The sequence below is a fragment of the Alligator mississippiensis genome, unplaced genomic scaffold, assembly GCF_030867095.1.
Source record: "Alligator mississippiensis isolate rAllMis1 unplaced genomic scaffold, rAllMis1 scaffold_110, whole genome shotgun sequence".
NCBI classification, from domain to species: domain Eukaryota; kingdom Metazoa; phylum Chordata; order Crocodylia; family Alligatoridae; genus Alligator; species Alligator mississippiensis.
The window spans coordinates 3,996-13,186 of record NW_026775284.1 but is presented as its reverse complement, the minus strand read 5'-3'; the positions used below and the strand labels follow the sequence as shown (position 1 = coordinate 13,186).

At 57.7% G+C, this 9,191-nt stretch overlaps 2 non-coding genes across 2 annotated transcripts; both read left to right on the top strand.

Annotated features, from left to right (window-relative positions):
- The first annotated feature begins 1,401 nt into the window (after window positions 1–1,401).
- On the top strand, window positions 1,402–1,592 carry LOC132246869 (U2 spliceosomal RNA). The gene has a single exon (XR_009458235.1). It is a non-coding gene; the product is annotated as a U2 spliceosomal RNA (small nuclear RNA).
- A 6,963-nt stretch (window positions 1,593–8,555) lies between these two features.
- LOC132246868 (U2 spliceosomal RNA) lies at window positions 8,556–8,746 on the top strand. Its single transcript, XR_009458234.1, has one exon. It is a non-coding gene; the product is annotated as a U2 spliceosomal RNA (small nuclear RNA).
- The last annotated feature ends 445 nt before the right edge of the window (window positions 8,747–9,191 follow it).

Sequence of the window (9,191 nt, the reverse complement as noted above, 5' to 3'; positions counted from 1 at the left end):
GGGTGAAGGTGTTGGGGGTTTATATGGACGTGGGGGGAAAAGGGGAACGGGCGTGGGAGGTGGTTCGAGGGAGGGTGAAAAAGGTGGTGGGGATATGGGGTACAAGGAAATTGTCATTTCGGGGGAAGGTGAGTGTAATAAAACAATTTCTGTTGCCGATGATACTATTCGTGGCGATGGTGTACCCGCCTACCTGGCTGCAGGTGAGGCGGGTACAGAGGGAAGTTTGTTTATTTTTTGGGGGGGGAAAGACGGAGAGGGTGGCGAGGGGGGAGGTGTACAAGAGGGAGGAGTTAGGGGGGTGGGGGGTGCCGGAACTAGAAGTTTTTGTCTATGCACATTTCTGGAAGGGGGTGGTAAGGGCGGCGGGGTTGGAAGGGAGGAAAGTAGGGGAATTTTGCAGATATTGGGCGGGGAGGTTTTTGAGGAGGTTGGGTTGGTATGGGGGACGGTGGACTGCGGTGTGGGCTGGAAAGCCTGCAAAGTGGTATACAAGAGGGTGGATGTTTTTGAGGGCAAAGGGGTTGGAAGGGGTAGGGTATGAGGTGATGAGGGATGCAAAGCGGGTGATAAGGGAGATCAGGGGTAGGGATGGTATGTCGGATATAAGGGAACTATCGGGGGTGCAGGTGGCGAGGGTCTGGAAAGGGATAATTGGAAAAAAATGGAAGGGGGAACATGAAGACTTTACATGGCGGGTGGTTCGTGGGGTGATTCCGGTGAGAGCAGAGCAGAGGAAGTGGGGCCTGATAAGGTCGGCGGAGTGTCCGCGGGAGGGGTGTGGAAGGGAGGAAACGATTGTTCATGTGTTATGGGAATGTGCGTTCGCTCGACGGGTTTGGCGGAGGGTGGCGAGTTTTTGTGGGGAAATGGGATGGGGGGATTGTGTGAATTTTGAAGGGGCACTGTATGGGTTGGTAGGCTGTAGGAAGAGGGAGTGGGAGGTTAGGGTGTTATTACTTTGTGCACGCGTGGCGATTTGGAAAGTGAGGTGCTTGTGGGTGCAAAAAGGGTTGTATTTTTCATCACGGGAGTGTATTTATTTGTTGTACGCTGAATTGGGATACTATCGTAGTAGGGGAATAGGGGAATGGGAAGGGTTGGAGTGGAGGAGGCTTTTTGAGTGAGGAGAGGGATAGCTGGCAAGATGGCGGCGTAGGGTAATAAACGGGAAAGGGAATGATATGGGGAATGGGTGGATTTGGAAGGTTGGAAGGGTTGTGGATGACCGTTCCGAGTTGAGTTACTGGTTGGAGGGAGATGAAATTGGTTTTGAAGTGGTGGAAGAAATATGTGATAATTGATATTTATGTTGGAATTGAACTTGGAACGGTTAATCAAGATGTTGTTGTTACTTTGAGTTGGGATTGTAATATTTTGGTACTTTGAGTTGAGATTGTAATATTTTGGTACTTTGATAAAAAAAAAAAAAAAAAAATCTGTTCTTATCAGTTTAATCGCTGATACGTCCTCGATGTGAGGACCGACGCATTAAACGCATTTTTGGTGCCGGGAGCGGGCCTCGGAGCTTGCTCCAGCCCCTCCACGCATCGGCCCGGTATTGCAGTGCCTCCGGGCCCGGTGCCCGCTCCCCTCCCGGGGGAGCGCCGCCTTCCTCCTCTCTGGGTTCCAAAAGCAGCGGCAGCGGCAGCAGGGGCGGGGCCCCTGGGCGGCCCCAGGGGGCAGGCCCTATGCAAAGGGCTGGCTGCCGCCGCGGGGCGGGCAGCCCACTGGCAGGGGAGGGAGGGAGGGAGCGCGCGCCCTCCTGCTCGGCAGGCAGCACGGCCCCGCCGCCGCCTCCCGCCGGGGGGGAGGCCGGGGCCCCGGGCGGGGCCCCGGGGCCCGGGCCGGGGCAGGCAGGCGGGCGGGGGGTGCGGGGCGGGACCTTTTCCGCGTCGGCCTGCGAGGCCCCTTAAGACCAGACGCTGCCTTCGTCGAGCGTCGTCGTCGTCGCCGCCGCCGCCCAAAGCCAGAGCGGGCGGGCGAGCGGCGGGACGTGTGCAAGCGCAAGTCAAATGAAAGCAGTAGACGGAGACCGGGGCAAGCGGAAGGAAGGAAGGAAGGAAGGAAGGAAGGAGGCCCGAGTGGAGTCGAGCCGAGCCTGCAGCGCGATGCTGCCAGCTAGTGGAGCGACCCAAGCGCTGGCTTGCGTCCAGAGATGCTTCTCGAGCAAACCCCGGGCGGGCGGGCCGCCCTTCTCCCCTTGTACTCGGCCTCGGCTGGAGTGCTGCGGTCGCTCGGTCGGTTTTGGGCTGGCTCCACAATTCCAAAAGGACGGGCGTGACGTGGAGAAGCTGGAGAGAGTCCGTCCAGAGAAGAGCCACGCCCGCCGCGCGCGCGATCACAGGTCAGGGAAGCCGACCCTACCATGACAGGCTGAGAGCCCTGCCTGCCTGCCTGCCTGCCTGCCTGCCTGCCTGCCTGGCTGCCTGCCTGGCTGGAGAAAGCCCAGGCTCGCTCGCTCGCTCGGGGGCGGTCTGATGGCCACCTCGAAGTTGACCACCAACCAGTAGCTGGGGGAACGCGTTTGTTCCCCAGAGCGAGCGAGCGAGCGAGCCCCAAGGAAGGGAAGGGAAGGGAAGGGAGGACGACCCGGTCGAACGGTCCTCAACTAACTAACTCCTACAAGGCTGTTTCAGGCTGGACACGAGGAACAATTGCTTTCCTGTCCGAGCCCCCAAGGCAAGGTCTGTCGGGAACAGCCTGCCACCGGAGGTGGTTCGGTTCGGTTCGGTTCGGTTCGAGCGCCTGCCTCCCTTGAACCCCTTCGACAGCAAACGGGATGCTTCTCTTGCTGGGATCCACTGAGCCCAGCGGACGGACGGACTTCCTTCCTTCCTTCCGGCCGGCCGGCCCTTTGGGCAGGCGGGGCTGGACGGACTCGATGATCTTCCGAGGTCCCTTCCAGCCCGAACGTCGATGAACTCGTCGAGTCGAGGAAGGAAGGAGCGGCACGCACCTGCCCGCCCGCCCGCAGGAGAGAGAGCGAGCCAGCCAGTCGCTCAGTCGCCAGGCTCCGGGACCGGCCGCCGCCGCCGCCGGGGCCGCCCCCGGCCCTGCTCGCCGGGCCCCCTGGGCCGCCGGCCCGGGGTGCCCGCTCCCCCTCCGGCCTCGAGCAGGTTATCGCTTCTCGGCCTCTTGAAGGCTCAGATCGGGTTGGCGGACGGGCCTTGGTCCGGCCGCTGCCTGGTCGGGCCTCGAGAGGCCGGGCGCCGGGGAGGACGGAGGCGGCGGTGGCAGCGATGGCTGAGAGGAAAGCGGTGGCGTTGGCTGGTGTGACGGAGGTGGCGATGGAGGAGGGAGCAGAAAGGAGAGAAGCCCGGGAAGATCGTGATTGGCGGGAGAGTGGAAGCGGAGGTCAGAAGGTCGGAGGAGCGCTTGGAGGCCGAGGTGAGCGTTCGGCGGAGGAGGAAGGGTGGAGCGTGGTGCACCGGAGAGGGAAGGCCCAGGTGGGAGCTGGGGGGAGGAAGACCCCCGAAGAGGGAGTGCCATTGGTGGTGGAAGGAGGACGGCAGGAGCAGCCGGAGGAGGGGAAGGAGGCAGCGGGAGGAGCAGCAGTGTCAGGAGCGGCGAAAGAAGATGGAGGAGCAGGAAGGGGGACAAAATGGAGGCTGAAGGTGGTTTTGGGCCAGGAGGGCCATAATGGACTGAAGACCTTGAACCGAGTGGATTTTATGGCCTCGGTCCTCTTTTCTACTTTAAAAGTGAACCCAAGGGACGTGAGCTGTGTGGTGGCGTTCGACAACTATAGACAGTGGAATGTGACTTTTGTGGACGACAAAAACTATGGTGCTTTTTGGAAAGCCCATGGAGAGGCGGTGCAGCGTGGGGAGTTGGAGGGGTTACATTTTGAAGTTGGACAGAAGGCGCGTGAGAGGGTGTTATTTATCAAAATGTATAACGATATGTTGGAGAAGGATGAGGTGGGGTTTTGGTTAGAAGGAAGGGTCCAACGAGTGGTCTACGTGGAGCAAGTGCGAGACCGGTGGGGAATTTGGACGGGGTCGTGGAGAGCTAAGGTGGTCCTACATGAGGAGGTGGGGAACCCGGGGGCGGTGAGGCACCTGAAGTCAGTGGTGCAAATTGGATCCTATAAGGGATACTTAACGTATTACGACCAACCGAAGTTGTGTAGCAGGTGTGGGCAGGGGGGTCACCTGGCGGCCTTTTGCCAGCTAACGATATGTTTTCGTTGTAGGGGAATGGGGCATAGGGCCCAGTTTTGTAAGGAGAAGTTAACATGCAGGGGGTGTGGGCGAGAGGGGCATATACAACAGCAATGCCCCTTTTCATATGCAAGTAGAGTGCGGAGGGGGGGGAACCAGGAGGAGAATGAAAGAGATGAGGGGGTTGTGGAGGAGGAGAAGCAACAGGAGGGGGGTGAGGAAATGGTGGTGGAGGAAACACCTGTGGAGGAGTGTGATAAGGGGGAAATAGAAGAAGCGGTAAGGGGGTTGCTGGAAGAGGAAATAGAGATGGGGGAGAGAAGGGAGGGAAGGGGGGAGGAAGGGGAGGGGGGAGAGATGGTATTAAAACAATTGCGAGGTATGGTGGAACAGCTGGGGACGGAACAAACGAAGGGGAAGGACTGGGCGGAGGAGATGGAAATAATGGAGCAGGGGGGTCTGAAGAAAAGGAAAAAAGAAATGGAAGGGAAGGGGGGGAAGAAGAAATTGGGGATGGAGGAGGGTGGGAGCAACAAGACAAGGGAAAGGAAAGGGAAGGAGGGGGAAAGGAAGGGGAAGAAGGAGGGTGGATTTTTGAGTCCGGGCGCGGTGGAAAGTCTTGTGGAGACGACTGGGATACGGAGGGAAGCTGTGGAATCATCTGGGGAGTCTTCGGAGAGTGGGGGTGAGGAGGAAGGGTGAAGGGGTTGGGTGTGTCTGGGTTGGGCCACTGTAAAGAACCTAAATGGAAGGGAATTTCCGGATCGCCTCCGTAAATGTGCGGAGTATATTTTCAAGAAAGAGGTGGGAGAGGGTGGGGGAGTTCTTAAAAGCGCTTAAAGTGGATATCATCTGCCTACAAGAATGTGGGATTGGTTGGGAGGGGAATTATGGATTTTTGGGGAAAAGGTGGGAGAAGGGTCGATCGTGGTGGGCGGGGGGGGGGAGGAAATAAGGCAGCAGGTGTGGGGATTTTGGTGGATGAAGCACGGGTGAGGGTAATTGGGGTGGAAGTTTTAATTGAAGGGCGGTTGCAACACATGAGGGTGGTAATTGGGGGGGAAGAGGTGGGGATTTTCAATGTATACGCACCCGCGGTGAAGGCAGAGAGAAGGGATTTCTTCAAGAGGATGGGGATATGTGGGGGAGGGGGGGGAAAGAAGGTTTTTGTTGGGGATTTTAATTGTATTATAGAGGAAGGGGATAGGCAAGGGGGTGTGGGGGGGGGAGTATTGGACAGTACGGGGAGATGGTTGGGGAATTGGATTCGGGAGGAGGGATTGGTGGATGTTTGGAAGGGGGAGCGGGTGGGGACGAGGGTTGACCCGGGGGGAGGGAAGGTATCGAGGATTGATTTTGTTCTGATCTCGGAAGGCGTGAGGGTGGAGGGTAAGGAAGTGTTAGAAGTGGGTTTCACTGATCATAAAGTGGTGAAGGTGGATTTGCGGGTAGGGGAAGGGGGTGGAAGGGGGAGGGGAGTGTGGAAATTGAATACAAGGGTGTTGGGGGACGAAGGGGTGTGTGGGAGGTTTGGGAGGGAGTATGCGGAGTGGCAAACGACAAAGGTGTTGTTTAAGTCAAGGTGGGAGTGGTGGAGGGTCACAAAGGAAAGGATTAAGAAGTGGTTCATGCAGATGGGGAAGCGGAAAGCGTGGGAGAAAAGGAGGGAATTGTGGAGGTTGCAGGGGTGGGTGCAGAAGTTGATGAGGGAAGGGGCGGGGGGGCGGGACGTGAAGCGGGAGCTGGGGGAGGCAAAGCGGGCGGTGGAAGAGTGGTTTAGGAGGAAGGAACGGGAGAAAATGTTTTTGGCACGGGTACCGTGGGTGGGGGAGGGCGAGGAATGGGGGAAATATTTTTCTGAAAGGGTAAGGCGGGGGAAAAAGGAAGTGGGGCCGGTGATCACTGAGGAGGGGGTGTGGGTGAGGAACCAGGAAGAGGTGTTGAGGGAAGTGACGGGTTTTTATGCAGGGTTATATAAGAGAAGGGAGGTGGATGGCAGGGCAAAAGGGAGGTGGTTAGGGGAACTGGAGGAGAGGGTAGGGGGGGAGGAGGGAGAGGATTTGGAGAGGGATATGACGGAAGGGGAGGTGCGGGAAGCGTTGGGAGCAATGAAAAAGGGAAAGACACCGGGTTTGGACGGGTTACCGGTGGAATTTTACGAAAGGTTTTGGGAAGTGGTGGGGGGGGATGTGGTGGAGGTGTTTCACGAGTTGACGAAGACGGGGGTAGTGGGGGAGGGGTTTGCGGTGGGGGTGGTGGTGTTGTTATATAAGAAAGGGAGAAGGGAGGCGCTCCAAAATTGGAGGCCCATCACATTGTTAAATGTAGATTATAAGTTGTTTTCTAAGGTGCTGGCAATGCGGATGGGGAGGGTGTTGGGGAAGGTGGTGGGAGGGGATCAGGCGTGTGGGGTGGAGGGTAGAAGGATGGTAGATATTCAATGGGTGATGAGGGATATGTTGCAGTATGTAGGGGAGAGGAGATGGAAGGTGGTGGTGGGTAGTGTGGATTTTGAGAAGGCATATGATAGCTTGGAACATGGGTTTTTGTTTGGGGTTTTGGGGCAGATGGGGTTTCCGGGAAAGTTTGTGGGGTGGGTGAAGGCATTATACAAAGGAGCACGGAGCAGGGTGTTGGTGAGGGGTGTCCTGGGGAGGAGTTTCGGGTGGAGAGAGGGGTGCGGCAAGGGTGCCCCTTGTCCCCGGGTCTATTTATATGCGGGATGGAGCCTTTGGTACAGTGGGTGAGGAGGGATGGGAGGGTGAGGGGGGTTCTGGTGCCGGGGGGGGGGGGAGGTAAAGGTGATGGCATATATGGACGATGTGGTCCTGGTGGTTAGGGATGGGGGGTCTTTGGGAAGGGTGGTGGAGGGAATCAGGGAGTATGGGGAAGTGACGGGGCTACGGGTGAACAAGGGGAAGAGTGTGTTGTTGGGGATAGGGGAATGGAGGGGTTTGGAGGAGCATGGGTGGCAGGTGGAGAGGGAGGGGGTGAAGGTGTTGGGGGTTTATATGGACGTGGGGGGAAAAGGGGAACGGGCGTGGGAGGTGGTTCGAGGGAGGGTGAAAAAGGTGGTGGGGATATGGGGTACAAGGAAATTGTCATTTCGGGGGAAGGTGAGTGTAATAAAACAATTTCTGTTGCCGATGATACTATTCGTGGCGATGGTGTACCCGCCTACCTGGCTGCAGGTGAGGCGGGTACAGAGGGAAGTTTGTTTATTTTTTGGGGGGGGAAAGACGGAGAGGGTGGCGAGGGGGGAGGTGTACAAGAGGGAGGAGTTAGGGGGGTGGGGGGTGCCGGAACTAGAAGTTTTTGTCTATGCACATTTCTGGAAGGGGGTGGTAAGGGCGGCGGGGTTGGAAGGGAGGAAAGTAGGGGAATTTTGCAGATATTGGGCGGGGAGGTTTTTGAGGAGGTTGGGTTGGTATGGGGGACGGTGGACTGCGGTGTGGGCTGGAAAGCCTGCAAAGTGGTATACAAGAGGGTGGATGTTTTTGAGGGCAAAGGGGTTGGAAGGGGTAGGGTATGAGGTGATGAGGGATGCAAAGCGGGTGATAAGGGAGATCAGGGGTAGGGATGGTATGTCGGATATAAGGGAACTATCGGGGGTGCAGGTGGCGAGGGTCTGGAAAGGGATAATTGGAAAAAAATGGAAGGGGGAACATGAAGACTTTACATGGCGGGTGGTTCGTGGGGTGATTCCGGTGAGAGCAGAGCAGAGGAAGTGGGGCCTGATAAGGTCGGCGGAGTGTCCGCGGGAGGGGTGTGGAAGGGAGGAAACGATTGTTCATGTGTTATGGGAATGTGCGTTCGCTCGACGGGTTTGGCGGAGGGTGGCGAGTTTTTGTGGGGAAATGGGATGGGGGGATTGTGTGAATTTTGAAGGGGCACTGTATGGGTTGGTAGGCTGTAGGAAGAGGGAGTGGGAGGTTAGGGTGTTATTACTTTGTGCACGCGTGGCGATTTGGAAAGTGAGGTGCTTGTGGGTGCAAAAAGGGTTGTATTTTTCATCACGGGAGTGTATTTATTTGTTGTACGCTGAATTGGGATACTATCGTAGTAGGGGAATAGGGGAATGGGAAGGGTTGGAGTGGAGGAGGCTTTTTGAGTGAGGAGAGGGATAGCTGGCAAGATGGCGGCGTAGGGTAATAAACGGGAAAGGGAATGATATGGGGAATGGGTGGATTTGGAAGGTTGGAAGGGTTGTGGATGACCGTTCCGAGTTGAGTTACTGGTTGGAGGGAGATGAAATTGGTTTTGAAGTGGTGGAAGAAATATGTGATAATTGATATTTATGTTGGAATTGAACTTGGAACGGTTAATCAAGATGTTGTTGTTACTTTGAGTTGGGATTGTAATATTTTGGTACTTTGAGTTGAGATTGTAATATTTTGGTACTTTGATAAAAAAAAAAAAAAAAAAATCTGTTCTTATCAGTTTAATCGCTGATACGTCCTCGATGTGAGGACCGACGCATTAAACGCATTTTTGGTGCCGGGAGCGGGCCTCGGAGCTTGCTCCAGCCCCTCCACGCATCGGCCCGGTATTGCAGTGCCTCCGGGCCCGGTGCCCGCTCCCCTCCCGGGGGAGCGCCGCCTTCCTCCTCTCTGGGTTCCAAAAGCAGCGGCAGCGGCAGCAGGGGCGGGGCCCCTGGGCGGCCCCAGGGGGCAGGCCCTATGCAAAGGGCTGGCTGCCGCCGCGGGGCGGGCAGCCCACTGGCAGGGGAGGGAGGGAGGGAGCGCGCGCCCTCCTGCTCGGCAGGCAGCACGGCCCCGCCGCCGCCTCCCGCCGGGGGGGAGGCCGGGGCCCCGGGCGGGGCCCCGGGGCCCGGGCCGGGGCAGGCAGGCGGGCGGGGGGTGCGGGGCGGGACCTTTTCCGCGTCGGCCTGCGAGGCCCCTTAAGACCAGACGCTGCCTTCGTCGAGCGTCGTCGTCGTCGCCGCCGCCGCCCAAAGCCAGAGCGGGCGGGCGAGCGGCGGGACGTGTGCAAGCGCAAGTCAAATGAAAGCAGTAGACGGAGACC